Below are 13,086 nucleotides of genomic sequence, written 5' to 3' on the forward strand. Positions count from 1 at the left end.
CTCTCTCTCTCTCCAGCCTGCACACTCGGTCTCTCCTCCCTCTCTCCCTCCCTCTGCCTCTCTCTCCCTCTCCCTCTCTCGCCCGGGAGCCCTCTGTCAGTCCACGCTCGGGGCACAGGAGACAGATTGAAAGTGACAACAGTCCGGTCCCGGCTGCTGCCCTCGGTTCCCCGACAGCGACGGCGCGCCTGCCCGAGCCCTGTCCGGTGCGTGCCGCGCTGTGCCCGTGCCCGAGCCCGAGCCGGCGGCTCTGTCATTGGCTGCCTCCGTTTCCTCCTTCGCTCCTCCGGCTCTGATGTGTTGATTGTGTCTCCTATTGTTCCCGGTAAAGGTGAGAGTCTAAGAAGAAGAAGAAGAAGAAGAAGAAGAGGAAGAGGAAGAGGAAGACGGCCCTCGTCCCCCGGGCCGTTTCCAAAGACAGCCCAATAAAGTGAAAGAGCAGGAGCGCGGAGCGACCGACACCGGCCGGCCGGACCCCTGTCAGGCTGCGCGCTCACGGCGGTGTGTGTGTGTGTGTTCCCGAGGCGTCCCGGAGCCGCGCCAGCCCGAGCGACACTCGTGCACACTGTCTCTCTCTCTCGCTCACACACCCGCTGACACGCGCACTGCACGGAGAAGCAGCGTCGAGCTCGGGAGCCCAGCAGATCCGCCACAACCTCACCAGAACCCCAGCCCTGGATTCAATACTGTTGATCAATGGACAGAGCCTTCTCCCCAACCAGCCGAGGTACAGACACACCATAAGCAGTAAGTAAGAAGGAGACCTTTTTTTTTTTAATGCGGATTTTTTCCTAACATCTGCGCGTCTATTTCCCCCACTTATTTTCCCGGGTCTTTCTGTGTTGGTTAACGCTAATATTATTTTTGGTGATCGTTCACTCTTCCACTTGTTCGCTGGACGCCCTGGCACTCAGTCATGAAAACAGAGAAATCCCAGAAACATGTTTCCGACTTTATTGATCGGGATAAATAATGCATAGAGGGAATTCAGAAGAGGTTGTATTCAGTCGCTTGCAATCCTTAATACCCAAATAGATCATAATTGTATTATTAATACTATTATTATTATTAACGAATTCATTACATTTCGACTGCAAGCGAAATAAAACGGTAAACCTGTGAACCTGGCAGTCGGGAACTTTTCTACTGAAATACCGGTGGGGTATTACACATTTTAGTCATACATTTAGTATACATTTAGTAACAGCTTGCCCTGCTGTTAAAACTTTTACAATTTAAGATTAACTAAAGGCTACAGAATGAAAAATCCCCTTTTTTTTCCTGAACTGAGAATTGGTCAAGATAGATCGAGATAAATGTTCTGTAATCTTCCTCTCATTTTATATCGGACTGCATATTTGGCGTTCAGCGCATATGTGTATCTCCACAGAGAACCTGTTGGAATTTAACAATTTAAGTTTTCGGATCTTTTAACGGATTCCTAATTAATTAATCTATTACTCCCTCAATGTAGTTGTTTTTATTAGTGACTTACTGTACACAGCCCGTTCGGAGTAAACAGAAGTCTCTCACTGCAGCGAGGCCGGAAGGCTCCGGGGAGAGAGCACTCGGTCAGGGCTGGATTTCTGGTGTCCCCCGCTTTCCCAGTTCTAGGGTTCCCCTTTCCGGATACGGTTCGCTTGTTTTTCAGCTACTGCACCTACAACAAGACACCACAGTCTCGCCGATTATACTGCGGCGCAGTAGGCAGTCAGTAAGCGCGCCATCCATCAAAACATTTGACCTGCTGCCTCCCAGTACAGCGCTGTAAAGCTAAATCTAAAATAACTAATTTTACCAGACCAATCCATCGCGCATCCCCGCGATTCGGTCATTGGCGCTAATAGTCTGCACTTGCGGCTTTCAACGAAATTAGTAATGTTCTCGAAATCGGCTGCATATCCGAAAACGGCCAGGGATCTACCTGCCGATGGCCTGTGAGCGCCCGGGTCCCGTCCAGCCCTGCCCGGGCCTCGCCGCGGCTCCTGGCCGGGAGGATACGCGCTCCGTACGGGTAGGGGCGGCGAGAGAAACCGGGAACGGCGACCCAGAGCTGCCGGCCGGATTCGGGTTCGAAGGCAGAGGGGAAAAAAGAGATAGAGATAGAGATTAGAGATAGAATCGCACACTGGACTTGGACTTTCTAAATCACACGCACACGCCTGTAGCTCCGGAGTTTGTGTTCCGAAGAATTGTGAGAAGAATTTCGAATCTTAGGGTTTCTTCATAAGAAAGACATTTTCTGTCAGATTTACACCCCTGAGTCACAGGCTTATACAGACAGGAGTTCTGTAGCATTTCGCAGCGTTACAGGGGTCAGGACATTCATGATCACCTCTGCTCCTTTAGGCCGTAACCAGGTTTTATTTCGGAATACTGTATTTTCACTCGAGGTGTGTTCTCATGAGCGTTTTCTCCAGCGTCGTGCGGCGGCGGCTAGCGGGCCCCCGGCCTTCTTCGGCACCGGCGAGCCCGGGTGAGATTACTGGCACAGGGACCGAGTAGGGAAATGGTTGTGTTTCAGAAAACGGGGAACACGCGGACGCTGTTCAGCTCTGTAGCCCACGACTCAGCACAGTCCCCCCAGAAAGCGAACTGCTCGCAGTGCTCAGTTCTGGTATTTTACTACCTTCGACAGCCAGGTTCGACTGATCCCTTGCAGAATGTAGACGGAATATCGGAATCACTAATGAATATAAATGTGGAAATTCTTATTAGCACTAATTAGAACTAAACAGGCTTCCTATTTCTAACCTGTTACACGTCTAACCTTAAACCTTAAGTATTAAGCGTTACAGTATTATATTTCTGTATAAATTCGCACACGACATATTATTATTATTATTATTATTATTATTATTATTATTATTATTATTATTATTAATATTATTACCGACACCTGGACAAGCGGAGAACTGCGTAACAACCTGAGAACTGAATCATGGATTATTATTATCAACTGGAAACGGGTTGTGAAAACGCGACAGAAGAGCTGAAACTCGATTTTATGAGCGTGCTCGTGAAAATCTTGGTTTCGCTTTTCTGCTAAACAACGAAATGACTGTGAGGGTAGGGAAAAAAAACATGTGGGATTTGTCGGGCAGACAACAATGCCGGACGCGTATTTGTCAAGTTCAGAGAACGGGTTTTCCGCTCTGAAGTGGAAGCGCCGGACTGCGTGTGTTCACGCGTGCTGGCGGCGGGGCTGCGCGGGTCCAGTCGCGCGTGGCGGACCCCGTGGGGTGTCCCCGAGCCCAGGCTCCGAGCGCCAGTGCGCTCTGGGGGTGCTGTCGGCCTGTAGCCCCGACTTTCCAACTCCAGGTTCGTCGTGACTCAAGGGACAATAACGATGCCTTGGAATAAGCATCGTTAGCAGGAAACTATTACAGTGTTTATAGCACACCCAGGAGAATGGAAAGCGCTTTGTAGAGGAGAACTTCCAACACACCCCTTACGGGTTCAGATAAAATACCCGACAAGTTTTCCAATATCAAATTCAACACGGGTGGAATCGAACGCGTGTGAATGCGCGCCGTCAAACATTTTAAGGTTTTGTAAGCAGGATTGTTGTAAGGTGGGTGTTTTTACAATGCAGTGCGCTCACCAGTGCCGGGAGTCCGAACACGCGTGTGACCCTGTCTACAAAAACGCGTGGACAGGTCACAGCAAGCTCGACAGACCGGATCTCCTGTAGTCACCGGGCTTTTCTTACAGTTAGAAATGAACTTTCCGAATCGGTGGTGAATTTTCTTCAATGGTTTATTAACTTATTAATAAATATAAGTAATTACTTATTGGTTTTCGAAAGATACAGAGCGCGGATCACTGGCGGCCTGCTGCGCCGAGACGACCGGTCACCAAAACGAATCTTCTTCTTCTGACGCTATTTTCCGTTAAAACAAATAATAACACAATATCGCCTGTAAGGTAATAATGCGTCCTCAACAAAGACGTTTTTTAAAAAAATAAAAATATACTCTATCACATTTATCACATTTCTAATTTTTGACGGAAAAATAATCCGTATTTGAAGTTCGATAAATCAAAACCACAGTGTCACAGGCACCAGTTGTTTATATGAAGTCATTATAATTTTGACCTCCGCTCACAAAGCAAACTTTTCTTTTCTTTATGCGTCAGTTCACCAGCTCTCGTGCGACGACAGATTTCCAGTAAATGTTACTTAGGTTTTTTTTAGTCTCAAGAATTAAAACTCTTAAAAATTCAACTTAATTCCGCTTGAAGAAATCCAAAAATAAATTCAACATGATGTTTATATTCGTGCGTGGGAACAGGGAGATCCGGAATAGGATTGGAATCACCGGCACAGTTGTGTTTGTGATTCCGTGTGTTTGTACTTGACACTAGAATCGCCCCTTTCAACGGAACGCTAGGACTGTAACAACAACAACAAAAACAAAAAAATAAAATTAAAATTAAAACAGCGACCACTTGTTCCCTCGGATAGAACGAACATGACATTAAAAATGCCATGAGTGTTTGTGGGCAGTGGCTGATGTACTTTGCAATATACCGAAGTACGGAGCCGCCCCCCGGCTCCTGCAAACTGAACCCGTCTGTGGATTCGCGCAGCTCCAGAGATACAGGAATCGCAGCCCAGCACAGATCTACCGCTGCGGCGCTTTAAATGAGCCGCACATACCGTACAGATCTCGGTACAGTACTCACCATTTTAAGAGAGACTTTAGTATTGTGTAGAATTGCTGGGGCTTTTGTCAGCACTTCAAGAGCACTTATAGGCATTTCATTTTGCTCGGTGAATCTTCAGTTGAAAATAATGAGGAGGATTTGTTGGTTTTTTTTTTTCCGAAAATGAGATTTCAAGCCGGCGCTATAAGAACCCCTCCAGTCCAAAATCTGCTCCTCATTTTCTGAATAAATAAAAAAAAAGTTGTTCAAGCTGAAAGGTGCAAATCCAGACAGAGTGTAGCAGCGGGAAAGAGAAATGACATAATGATTTCTCTTCACTCGAATGCAGTTTGGGAAAAATGATCTGGAGTTACATTTGGAGTAGGAGGAGGTTTGGTAAATTCTGGCCTGGAGGAAAGTCTTCAGATGTTTTCCTGTTAGTGTGCAACTAATACGGAATCTGCCAAATGAACATTTCCATAAAACAGAAATCCGTTTTATTAAAAAAAAATAATAACGCGTTTGCCTCAGTAAGTGTTTTGCCATGTCTGAATGAAATAAATGAACCCTGAGAAAGTGCATGTGAGCAGAGTGCCAGCAGCTGAAGCTAGAGAGTGAGATTTGGCTCTGGCTCCTTTTGCATTCTTTCATAGCCCTTTGTGTAGCTGAGGGCATTTGTACTGAAGCGTTTTATATATATGAAAGTAACTGTCATTATACAGTATGTGCAAAAAATAGTGTAAATCGAGCTTCGTGGTCCCGGCTTTCTGAGTCAGCCCTCAGCACAGGAAAGAAGTTAACAGCAATTGACCCAAAGTTAACCATAAAGTCCACAAGAGTTTTAAAATCACTGTCTCCAATTATCCGAAAGCACAGATAATCTCCAGCAGTTAGCCCAGGATGTGAAATGGAAATATGGAAAGGAAATTCTCAAAGCCACTCACAGGAAAGCCTTCTGTTCAATTTGTAACTCAGTGGTATGAAGATGCCCATTAATGTGCAGAAAACAACAGAGATAAAACACGACAATTTAATGATTAACTCGAAACGATCTATTCCCAGTTCTGTGGCCCTTTCAGCTCTTTTCTTTGCCTTTATTTTATACTTGCTCGGTTTGTCTTTTGTCCACCCTTGCGGTTGGCCTTGGAGGACAGAGATCTAGCTGTACGTACACAGAATGGCAGATTCGGAGGAGAGTGCGTCCTGAGTTTCCGCCACGGCCCCCTGTCCATCCTGAAAGAACAGAGCCCCCGTCCCCCACCTGCGCCTGAACGACAGTGCGTCAGGGGGCATCCCACTGCGCCCCCTGTCCTGTCTGTCGTTCTGTTTCTATCTCACTCTCTCTGCCTTTCTTTCATCCCTGTGTGCTTCAGCAGAGCTATCTGTGAGCAGATATGCAGGGTGGGGCAGGGTTATTAAACAGCAGATTAGATTAACAACAGGGCAGGGTTATTAGTGTGGGGCACTACATGTTTAGAAATTAAAACGAAAACTACCTTTTTTTTTGTCAAGTAGAAAGAAAAGCGGAATGATATTTTGATATTTTGATCGTTCAAAATGATTACCAACAGGTCCTGGAGTCATAATTAATACTCTGCGTTGAATCTATGGGAAAATAAGAATCTAGCCTGGGGGGAAAAAAAATAATCTCAGTTGCACTCCGTCTGTCGGCCTCCCCGAGTCTGGTGTCTGCAAGGTTACTTTCTGAATTCCAGAGATTTGCAGCTTCTCTGAGCACAGAATGGACAATGTGGAGGCTGTTCTAGGAAATGGCCAGAGTAAGGAAGTGTGCATATGGGCTGAGTTGGCTTTCTCTGTCAGCAGGCATCAGTTCTGATTTATTTTCATGGCTTTCAAGATCTGTTACATCAATACAGATGCTCGTGCATCTTAAGCACTGTTTCTGTTCCTCAAAGACGTGGTTCGGGGTGAGTAATGAGTTTATCCCTGTTGTGTAAAGAGTGCACAGGACTGCCATGTGTACAGCACAAGCTGTGTCAACCTACAAGACTCACAGGCTCATTCCATGTCTGGTACGATAAACATCAGGCTGGGATGGATCATTAAAAGAAACTCAGAAGCAAGCACTAGTTAAATTGTGAAGGGGTCTTAAATTAAAATATGACCCACCCCCTTTCCTCTCCCTTTTTCTCAATGGATGAGGCTACAAGTGAGAGTCTAATTTAATCTTCCCCTGCTCTGAGGCTACTCACAGAGGTCAAAGGCATTTTGAGAATGGTCAAGAATGATAACAATCCCTTGCTTGGGGCTAAAGACTTCAGCTGGGAATTTTGCTCCACTCTTTATAACTCCAGATAAATTCCAGTTCATTTTCCACCATGTACGTGTGTGCAGAAGAACTCACTAATTCTTTCTCCATAACTTCCTTGTCCCCTGTTGAAACTGCATCTGTGAAGTTCTGCACTTTACCTTAGAAAAAAAAAAAAGGCAGTGAGGAAGTTTCGTTCTGGAGTGAAAAGCTATGAAAATTCCTCAGTAATTTTTCGAGTCTGTCATCATCGCTGCTAAAACCATTCCTTTATCTTCAATGTGGCCGTGCAAAGACACATGTTATTTTATTTTCTCCATCAGTGCGTCATTAGTTATTTTAGCCTTCTTTTAAAAGGTGGATTTCAAGGTTAAAAGACCTAGTGGCACAAACTCACACTGTGCAATGGAATCCCAGGAGAGCTGAAGCTAGATCTCAAGATTCGCGGAGGGAGACCTGGGGAAGCTGAGCCTCCTTTTCCCTTTTCCTCTGGCCGCAGAGCGACAGGCTGCTGAAGTGTATGTCAATCGTACAACTAGCACGGGCCACTGAGCCCCGTTCACTCCAGACACGCCAGATCACTTGAAAAGGTGTTGTGCACGTCCCGTTATCATTCTGTAAAAGCTCTCGCCATTTTAAAGGAGGCCACTTGACCAATAAGTGACCATCAAGCCACACTCAAACCTTAAAACGTTCTGATGAGGGAAGAGTTTTTTTTGCAGCACAGTCCGATATAACAATCCAGCTAAAAACCCTCACTGAAAGGTCAGAATAAACAATAAGTCAGAAACATATCCCATGAAAACTGTAATAATGTAAAAGACAATTATTTTATAGTATTGACAGCTAAATCGCAGGGGGGATAAATATTTGCTAAATCCAGTTCATTTATTCCTTGGAGAATGGTCTCCCAGGTGAGAGTAGTGCAGATTACCAGTGGAGGGGTGAGACAAACTCTATAATGCCAAAAAACTCTTTTGCATTAAGAGTACATTAGGTTTGATCTGATATACTCTAGATTTTCTACTTATGTCTACTATTTTCCCCAGCCTATTACAAAATCGGTATCCAAGCATGGCTGTTTAAGCGAACCAATTTTGAAAAAAAAAATTTCTTTAAAACTTTTCAGTGTTTTTTGTTGAAGTACAAATACGGCTAATATATTGCTGTAACAATCCCAGCCACACTTTGTTTTAATAGTTTTTCTGTGCAATACAATTACAAATTCTAGCAAAATAGCACACTAAAAATGGAAACTGAAATTAATAGCAATTCCAGCATTAAGTAGACTTTGAGTGTGATGACATTGAGTCTTCTGATTCAAAACTCAGAAAGTTATAGAAATTAAAATACGTCGAAATATGTCTCTGCAGGAAGAGCTGAGTGTTTATTGTTCTGGCCTTTTGTTTATCTAAGTAAAAGCTAGTTTCGTTTCACTGTGACTTTGTAAAGCAGTATGAGAAAGGCGACTTCAAATAGCCTCTCCAAAACATTTGCAGAATATAAATAAAAAATAAATCGAAATAAAAATAATGATTGATACTTACTCCAGGAATTCTGTAAGCATTTAAATAGGATGGCATCCCATAGATCTCAAATGCTAAATCAGCAGTCATGTTTTTAGAATGCATTTCAGGAGGGCCAGTGCAAGTGAATTTAAGATATACAGCACCTGCAGATTGGACATGTCGTTAAAACCAGGGAAGAAAAGGACTGGAATATATGTGCTTGTCAGAGAGGGCAGTGCTGGGATGTGCAGTGCATTGTGATTATGCTAATCGCATCCGGTGATATGAGCAAAACAGAAACCCTGTAGCAGTCTGGTCTGTTTGTTATTGGAATGCACATCAACATTTTTAAAGCTTTTTTTTCTGTTTCCTGTAACGTCTTCAGCCATAGCTTCCCAGCTCAGGGTTAAAGGAGAACGCCAGAGATGATAGCGCCTGGTCTAGGGGGCTGTAGCCTGGCACAGGTGGGGTTTCCAGCGAACAGGTCCTGCTAAAACAGAGTTAGCTGTTGTCAGAATGAGGGCGAAACACGCAGCCTGGACTGTGGCTAGCCGGGGCTCGGCTCAGGCAGGCACAGACTCCTGTGGGCATAACTGACTGATGGTTCAGAATCTGTGCCCATACTTCCAGATTGAAAGTGCTGGCCCAAGCTGGCCACTCTGCATTTCTTACTCCACGAGCTGCAAGAAGGAAAATGAGCTCTACTTCACTGCTCTCATAATGCTGGCAGAGAAAGCGATATGCAAACACCCTTGGGAGGACATTCTGGATGCCGTTCTCATCTGAACCCATTTCAGAATGAGGTGCTTTCAGTAGCCCAGTGGGTGCTCAGGGAGGAGGTGTGGAGAGTGCACTGTGGAAGGGCTCAGCCTGGACAGGAGGACCATCTCTTTCTTACACCCTCTGTGCTGCTGCAGGGTGGGGGGGGTGTCCCCAGAGCACGCCGCTGTTGCTGAGAAAGGCTTTCGCTGGGAGCACCCTGGGCAGAGGGGGCACAGGGAGGTGCTCTGGACAGCTCCGGTGATCCCCTCCCCGTAGGCTCCCCGTGCTTTTCTGCTGCTTCCACGAGGGTCTGGCACTCCGGCGTTGTGTGTGGTGTCGGTGTTTCCCTGGCAGGGCCTGGGGGGGCAGGGAGAGACGAGGCCGCAGCGCTGAGTAATAAAGACCTGCTGTGAACTATTTATCTTTTATTATCAAATTTGAAGTTTATGAGAGGGAGCTAAACGTGTTCACCAGAGGAGCAGTAACCCCACCCCACCCCCTTCCCGACACACACATGCTCACACACTCCCTCGGAGGAACAAGTGGGCACACACACAAGCCCACAGCATTCCTGTGGAGCACGGAACAGAAAGTCAGAGGCAGTCGCAGCACATTGTCAGGATGGCCTTCCATGAAGCCGAGCCGCATTTCCTTATTAAATCTTAATCATTCCTCCCTCGCGATCCATTTCCCGCAGTCCCCTGCCTGTCGTCAGCCGAGCCGGGGGCACTATCGTGCGTACCAGAGCTCTCCAGTGCCAGCGGTTTACTAAGACTTTGATAAGGAGCTATCAGCCCTGTCAGCCACACCAGCTGAAAATCTACAGCAGCCCTTCCGGAAGGGGAAACTGGTAGACTGAATCAAAGGCAACAGTGTTCTTTAGTGCTTGTTGTCTCCCACCAGCTTCGTGAGTGAACGAGCTCACTTACTGATCGATATTGGCGTGTTAAAAAATGAGTTTTATGAAGTGCTTTGGAGTCGGAGGGTAGGAGGCTGCTCTCCCCTGCAGGGGCTGCGAGAGTGTGTTGCAGATCCTTCTGGAGACCGAGTGGCAAGGGGTCCCGGGTTCAAGAAGGTACGAGCGTCAGAGTTCGAGGCGCAGGGGTGTACCCCGTCGTTCCCTCCCTCTTCCGCGGCTGGCACGGCGCTCCTAGTGCCCGCATATCAGCCCGGCGCCGTTTACCGCCGGCGACACGGCGCGGCAACAGTCGCCGTTAACAGCCGGGCAGCACCATCGCGGCCGAGCGCTGAGAAACAGCCCCTCGAACCCACCCGCTCAGCACAGCTCCCTCAGCTCGCCTGCGGAGAGAGCTCTCCTCCTTGTGGAGGAGTCAAAAGCAGTTCGCGAGAGTATGGAGAGAAGTCCCCTCACTGTGAAACTCCCTCCATCCATAGGGCAGAGGCCATGGTGAGGGGGGGGGTCGAATCTCGGCCTGTGCAGAGCCGAGGAGAGACGGCGAGGGGTGGCGGTGGTGTGGTGTGCTCAGTGAGAGAGGCAGCTGGGCAGGGCTCAGCTGACCGTGTCCGTTCTTCCTGGCCTGCGGGACAGACAGAGAAGGGGAGAGGAGCCTCCTGCGTGTCCCTCAGGTTCAGTAAAGCCACAGTGGTTTGCGAACAGTGCCGCTCTTTAAGGACAGGCAGAGATGGCAGTTTTGGATGCCTGGGAAACTTGTTGCCCATAATAACCCATGATTAGAATATATATTATTACAATATGCAATGAAACGTGTTGGGGGTTTTTTTCCTGGTAAATGGATGGTTTCTGATGACTGTGTATTTCACTGCGCGGAGATGACAAGGCTGGCCGGCTGTAATTTACAGTCCTGCTGTAATCGCCCTGAGCACTGATTATACCCTCTCCACATTCTCCCTGTCCTCCACATCCACTCCCAACTTTCCTCTGTGACCGGTACCTTCGCAGGGACCAGTCACAGCAATTAACACACGTCTGCTGTCGCTGCAATAGGACTCAAAGCAGCCCGTTGAGACAGGAGGACATTCAGGCCTTTCCTCGAGCTCCTCTGCTCAATATGAGTTATTACAATAGTTACAGTTACAATGCAGCATCAGCTCATTGGGAGAAATCCCTCCTTTTTCAAGGTTATTTTAATCCTTTAAGGGTATTTTCATCAATCTGGATAAAATAAGCAAACTCCCTTTTACAACCAAATACTTTGCAACAGAGCCATCCCAAGTATTTTTTTTAAATTACTTTAAAAGCCTTTATAGGGTTGAATAAATTAATGAACTCTTATGAACTTTATAACTTAAACTCATATATATATATAGAGAAATACTGTTTATACTACTGGTATAATGACTGAAAGCTAGTTCAGCTTTGTCCATTAGAGGCTGTAGAGGGTGAGATGTTGTGCTCTTGTAGAGAAAAGGCTGTCAAAGAAAACAGCACTCTTTATACCATTGTGGTGCAAACAATTCCTCTTTCCTCAAGATCATTCTAAGAGCTTAAGAGTGCAGGTTTAGAAGGAGCCAGATTTGATAAACAGAATGAGAAATATTTTTAACAATTATTCTCACTTGATTATGGTTCTGGGTGATCGGATTTTGTGTGTTTGGTGTTTGAGGAGGTTGATAAAGTACTGCTTTAGTTGCTGTCATATCGGTGCGTGTGGTATAGCATGCTCCTGACATGCGCTCTTTACAGCACAGTTTGTATAGTGTTGGGTAAGACAGCTATTCTATTGTCTGTCCCTTCGCTCTGTCTGTCTGAAGCTAAATTCAACAGCTGAAACATTGCACATTGCATCAGAAATATGTCTGTATTCAAGTTCTTGATGATGGACATGTTGGTAAAGATCTTGTCTTTTGTAGTCTTTCATGTCAGAGATTGATCCTGGACAGTGAAAAGCCTGCTATTGTGTTAATGTGACACAAGTTCAGGTCTTTGAGTGTTAATAGGTATAACCTCTAACTGGGCAGAGGTGAGTAGAGGTGTGCCACAGGTATCCATTTTAGGCTCATTGCTCTTCCTGATCTACAGTATATCAACAATCAGCGATCTACATTCTGGATCTCGATAGCTAGCAAACTTGTCAAATCTGCTGATTATACTAAACTAGAGGGAGTAGCAAACACATCAACAATAATAAAGGAGTCGCAAAAACACTTTGACTCCTTACATTTGTGAGTTTTTTGTATCTGAATGAAAGAAAAAAACAAACATTGTTGTCCGGAATTAGTTAAAGATGCAACACGTTTATCTTTTTTGCCAGAAGAACTCTAAAATAAGAACGTATGTAAATTTACAACCATTTTGCTTATTTAATGGCCAGTTGTCTGATTTTGACCTTTTATGCAGCAATGTAAAATGCACGGTATTTTCATTAATTTTCTTTTTGTTTGAAATCTTTTTAAAATGTTATCTTGTGTGGGGATTAGAGTATGCCTCAACACAATTGCCATTTCTTCTTCAGAGGTTTTTAAAAGTTTTGTTGCTAAGGATTTCAGGTACTGTGTCTCAGAGGAATACATTAAGGCTAGTTGTTAGTAAGAACTGTCATCTCCTGAAGCTCTTGAGTCAGCGCGTTGATGTGTCAGTGCGGCACTGTGTCAGCACATCGTTGAGTCAGTGTGTCTCGTGTCAATGTGTCCATGGATCAGTATGTCCTTGTGTCAGTATGTTGTTTTGTTAGCATGTAATTACGTCAGTAAACAAATTAAAATCCATGGTAGACATGTGAAATTACTATGTGGATTTACTGTGTTCAACATTGATGAAGCCTGCTTATTTACAGAGGCCATTTGCATTCTGGAGTTACAAATTCACTTCTTTAAAAAGTAACGTCAAAAGACTTGATTTGTGTAAAGATTCACGGTACTCAGCTCTGAGATTCTTATGCTGTGTAAATATTTAATGCCCTTCACGGACCAGCCTGG

At 45.5% G+C, this 13,086-nt stretch overlaps 1 protein-coding gene across 2 annotated transcripts in view; it reads left to right on the forward strand.

The window, feature by feature from the left end:
• Positions 1 to 623: 623 nt before the first annotated feature.
• satb2 (SATB homeobox 2) overlaps positions 624 to 13,086 on the forward strand; it is a 67,283-nt gene continuing 54,820 nt past the window's right edge. For both annotated transcript variants that reach the window (XM_088605852.1, XM_088605853.1), the window contains exon 1: positions 624 to 747. The gene's annotated coding sequence lies outside the window, so the exon portion shown is untranslated. The remainder of the gene's footprint in view (positions 748 to 13,086) is intronic.

The sequence above is a fragment of the Lepisosteus platostomus genome, chromosome 14 (genome assembly GCF_059453375.1).
Source record: "Lepisosteus platostomus isolate fLepPlt1 chromosome 14, fLepPlt1.hap1, whole genome shotgun sequence".
Lineage (NCBI taxonomy): Eukaryota > Metazoa > Chordata > Actinopteri > Semionotiformes > Lepisosteidae > Lepisosteus > Lepisosteus platostomus.